The sequence below is a fragment of the Gavialis gangeticus genome, unplaced genomic scaffold (genome assembly GCF_001723915.1).
Source record: "Gavialis gangeticus isolate Ggan-Ray unplaced genomic scaffold, GavGan_comp1, whole genome shotgun sequence".
NCBI classification, from domain to species: Eukaryota; Metazoa; Chordata; order Crocodylia; family Gavialidae; genus Gavialis; species Gavialis gangeticus.
In genome coordinates this window covers 16518430-16523716 of record NW_017729014.1, presented here as the reverse complement: position 1 = coordinate 16523716, position 5287 = coordinate 16518430, and the positions used below count along the sequence as shown (strand labels likewise).

Genomic DNA, 5287 nt, shown 5'->3' with positions numbered 1-5287 from the left:
CCCCCCCAAATGATAGGGTAGGAGGAGGCCCTAAAATGGTTTTAACACTTCCGCTAATTATAGGGTGGGCGGGGTGAGGCCTGGAGTCTGCCCAGGCATTTAAGGGGGTCCCTAAAACGGCTTTAACCCCCTCCCCTTAAAATCATTGGTGGGTGGAGTGAGTGTTGGAGCCTGCTCAGGCACTTAAGGGGACTCTAAAATAGTCTTAGGCCGCCCCCCCCAAATTGTAGGGTGGGGGAGCCCTAAAATGGTCTCAGTCCCCTCAAATGGTAGGGTGGGCAGGATAAACCCTGGAGCCTGCCCAGGCATTTAAGGGGTGCCTTAAAACAGCATTAACCCCCCCATCATAGGCTGGGTGGGATGAGCCCTGGAGCCTGCTCAGATCCTTAAGGGGACCCCTAAAATGGCCTTAACCAGCCAAAATCATAGGGTAGGTGGGGGGAGTGCTGGAGCCTGCTCAGGCATTTAAGGGGGCTTCTAAAATGGCCTGATTCTTCCCCCACCCCTTTCAAATCATAGGGTGGGTGGGATGAGGCCTGGAGTCTGCCCAGGTGTTTGTAAGGGGGCTTTTTTTACCCCCCTCCTCTCCCCTTTGCAGGGAGCAGCTGGCAGGGCTCAGGCCTGGTCATGTTTTCCACTCTGAACTCGGTGGAAAGAAGGGGGGAAAAGTGAACAGCCAGAAAGTGGGTTGCTAAGTGTCCCCCATTGCAGGTCTGGGCTCAGTGCCCACTGTGGGAGAAGGGGGATCTTGGCGTTGGAAAAGAGAAGCCGGCAGGTGCGCTGGGTGCGGGCAGCCATCTTGGTGCTGGGCAGCTGGTGAGGCCGGTGCAGGCTGAACTCAGACAATAGTAGCATGAGAAACATCTCTGCTGCTGCTTGGGCATCAAGGCCACGTCCTCTTGACTAAAAGCAAATAGCCTTTTTTGTTAAACTGGCTGGCTTTTAACACCTGGTTGTGGGCTTGCTCCTGCTTCTCTCTGAGCTCCTCCAACATAGCAGGCAGGGTCGATTGACACGTCATAGACAAACGGAAGTAGACTAGGCACCAGCTTTCTTCAACTGGGATGGCAGAAAAAACATGAAGTTACTGTCAGCTGACCAGTGCTTTGCAGTTTCTTTGTAGCTGGTGGCACAAAGAAATGTGATGAAACATTAATCTTTTAAAAGAAGGAAAAGGGAGAATATCTCTTCTGCTCTTAGATTTTTGAAAATAAGCTTATGGAAAACAAAACTTGTGCACAGTTAACTCCTTTAAATTGGTATTAAACGGTTACACTCAAAATATATCTCTTTAAAAAAAAAATGGGGTGGGGGAGTTCCTTGTGTTCTCAGCTCAGATAAATTAGATCAGTCACTTTTTTTACTTTTTTTTTCTACTTTCTACTTCTGATATTTTGCTTCTTACTGGCTTACACAGTGGAAAACATTTATTTTCCAAGACTTCAGTTTGTGGTTGTAAAATAACAACTCAGAGGAAATCATATTGGGTCATCCAGGCCATCTTGCCAATTTAGCATTACGCCATACTTAACTCATCTTTCTAAAGTACAGTGCTGTTAAAATATTGCAGCAAACAATGCATGGAGATATTTAATTTAAACAGAGCTATTACAGACATTTAAAATACCCTGTTAAGGTGGAAAGATTACTTTTATAAAACCACAGGACAGTGGCCCTCTGAAAAGTTCAGCATTGTGTTAAAATCCGTTCTAAAAATGTAACTTTGAACAGCTTTTTAAAATGTAATGCTTGCAGGTGGGGGGGAGTGGGAGGGGTGTGTGTGTCCAAAACTGTTGCATCCCATAATTTATTTAAAAATTACTTTGTTTTGGAAACATCATAAAGTCCATCTTTGCCAAGGGGCTTTGCTATAGTACTGGAGATGTTTCTTCTGAACTTTCAAAATAGTGTCTTCAATCCTTTTTTTAAACTTACCTAGTTTCAGTATTCATATTTTAGGACTTAATCTGTAACTTATTCAAAAGACTTTGTTTAAAGCCCATTTTTCCTTATAAATATCTTTTCACTTGGCCAGCAGTAATGTTTATAATAGTCTTTATGGAAGAAGTGTTTGTATCTACTGCAGTATTTTAAAATTTATTCAGTTTCATATCATTTCTGTCCTGCCTGATGACTGATAGATAGATAGATAGATAGATAGATAATAAAACTGTATCTGAATTCATTTTTTGATAATAACAAAACATGTTCGTTCTGAAATCATCAAGCAAAATAGCTTACTCATTTTACATTTCTATAAAACATAAGATTTATTCTCTATACACTCCATCTAAATGAAATAATTGATGTAATCAGCTGTGTGTTTCTGTGTGCAGAACTAGAATTCAGAACACATAATCATAATTTTTCTGCAGTTTTATTGTAAGAGACTTTTCGTGCTTTATCCTTTTTTAACGTATACAAGTACCATTTGTTTCAAACAACTTTATACAATAGGGAAGACTACTTTGCTAAAATCTTTGTAGCTGCCTGTTATGGACTTAGAAATGACAGTTCCATATCTCACTTTTCTGGTTCATTTTACAGTTTTTTCCTTGTGGGGGCCCACAGTGTCACTGCATACAGAAGTTTTACTTCAGGGTGACTCGGACTTGATCATTTTAAATACCTTCTTTTTTTCAGAAAGGGTTAAAACTTGAAGATCCATAAGTCTTTCATAAAATGAGAACTTAATTTAGTATTGCCAGGCATATTGTTTATGAATTCCTTGGAGGACAAGCCTTCTTCCCCTCCTCTCCTTCCCCCCCACCATTATTGTAAAAGTCTCAGTCCTTTTACATTGCAACATGGCAGCTTCCTTGTAGTGGGGAGAGAGTTCAGTTATAATTTAGCTTGGTTTCTCAGGTGATAAGTTTCTCAAACCTGACATTCTTTGCAGCCTTGTCCTGTCACATGCTTCTTGGAAAGTGAATCTGTGTTTTTCCTAACTCTTGTCTTTGGCTGCTTACCTTCCTTGATGCCTTCTGCGAGAACCCTGCTAGCTTTCTTTCAGTCTTTAATGACTTTCCCAGTGTCCCAAGGTACAACTAGTACTTTATACACTTCTTACCACTATACCACTGTGGTTATAAAAGACATGGAAGTCTCAAGTTTTTTGGATAGGTAGTACTGTTCCTGCTACATTTGGAAATAGAAAACAAAAATGACTGAATAGAAATGACTTAATCATGTTGTAAAAATTACCACGCCCAGATGTTCATCTGTAACCATTCAGAGTCAAGTCTTGGCTCGTCATATGCTGTAATTACTTTCCTAATTTTCATTTAAAATTAAGCTACAGCATGATGACACCTTGTTTACTTGGACAGCATTTTACTTTTATGTAGCAACACTGCATAAAGACCTGGAGGGTGATTACTGAGTAACTTTTGCAAAATGAATAAAAGTACTTCAGTGTGTGTACATGCACATTCTAGTGGAGTATTTTTTCTGTTTTGGATCAGAAGAACCAAGTAACAAATGGCCTACAGTAAGTCGACAAACTCAAGACAATTGATGCTAACTGATTTAAATTGTTCTTTGTGTAAAGAGCAGTAACCATTTTGGAGGAAGGGAAAGCATCTTTCTACGTTGTCACTGAGGAATCCTAATGGAAATGGACTTCTTGCTACTTGAGAAACTCATCTGAATGCAGTTGGATCATGTAACAGTAGTCTGAATCAATCATTATGTAACTATTTGCACAGCTGTCATTTCCAAAGGCCTGGAATGGGACTGGTGCTGCTTTCATGCTGCTCTGTACCAGTGCATTCTCATAAGGCATTTTGGAAAGTTTAGTTGAGGCAGGATTTGACCATTGATGATTGGTTAAGAGCAGCAACAACAACAAACCACACAACAGAACAAAATGGGGGAGGGACGGGGAAGGTGATGATAAAGTCCCATATTTACACAGAATAGTGACATCTATGGTGTTATGATTCTGAATTGCTTGTTTTTTCTAAAAAGTCTAATATCAGAAATCTCCCTTACTCAGTAGAGTACTGTTGCCAAATACAGTATATGTAGAAATGTGCTACTTAGTAGTCTTCAGGACAGAGGACTTGCTGACTTTTATAAATAGCTAGTACTGTATACATTTCAGCTTGAATGTGTTCATACATGCACACCACAGCAGTGAATACAGAAAGTGTGCTGAGCCCCTGAGAGACTAAATTAACTAGGAAAGAAGCAATCTAAAGCTTCCAGCTTGTAGGCATAAGAATAACTGCAGCAGTTCCTTTCAGTTCCTGACAGGTCGGTTATTGAGTTGGAAGCTTCCGGTCTAGGAGACTCAGTGACTGAACTCAGCCTCTGTTTCTTGTCCTACAGCAAAGAGCGTTCAGCCTTAAAAGGGAATGGCTTCTCCAGTTTAGTTGGAACCTGTCAGTGTTCCCCCAGCAGCCAGGGAATCCCATTGAGAGCTAGGAAGCCCATTGAGACCTAGGAAATCAAAATCTACCTTGAAGTAACAGAACACTGAAAAGATGCACCCTATAGATGGAATACAACTTCTGTGGCGTGTTGCCTAAAATTATTAGTTGAAGCAGTTTCCTGAGTTAATCTTGTAGGGAAGGGCAGTGGAAATGAGATTAAAGGAATTGGACTAAGTTTACAAAACAATATTTAGAAGCTTGCAGTATTATCCATTTTCTCATTACTGAACAGCGTCCAGGCTGGCTGCAATTCTGCAGGAGGGGGAAAGAGGGAGGAGTCACTTAATGGTACAAGGATCAATAAATAGTTTTCAGACGGTAACTTCCAAATTCGTATATGTCTTGTGTATGGGAATTTATAAAATGTATTATACAACATCAAGTGTATAAGTGTGACCTGTTTTAGCATCTCTGTGTGTATTGTTTGTTAATCTTCCAGATAATGTTACTACATTATCTCATTCTCTTAGTATTAGGATTTTATACAGGTAGCTAATACTACTCTATGCAAACTGTAGTTCTGAAGGAGGGTTTATGTGCTACATGTACATTTTCCTTTATATGAGTTCAGTGTTAGAAAGTTTGATTTGGGTTGGGAGATGCTAATAATATTATTATTATGGGTGGCAAACAGTGAGAGTTAAAATCCTTCTAATGGAAGCTCACTGAATCATATAATGCAGTTTAACTGAGTAAGAGAAATGAAAGTTCAGCCAAGCACAATTTACTGTGAATGGCTTCAGTTTCAGTACTGATGGAGTGCATGTCTGCTGTTGGCACCTGAATTAAATGAAGAGTACTTACCTTTTTATCAGCTAAATTATCTCTTAGTTTCCAACCCCCCCCCCCCC

The 5287-nt window shown here is 40.2% G+C and overlaps 1 protein-coding gene across 1 annotated transcript in view; it reads left to right on the top strand.

Moving 5' to 3' along the window:
- Nucleotides 1–5287, top strand: part of SSU72 (SSU72 homolog, RNA polymerase II CTD phosphatase) — a 76338-nt gene that overhangs the window by 588 nt on the left and 70463 nt on the right. The window lies entirely within an intron of this gene.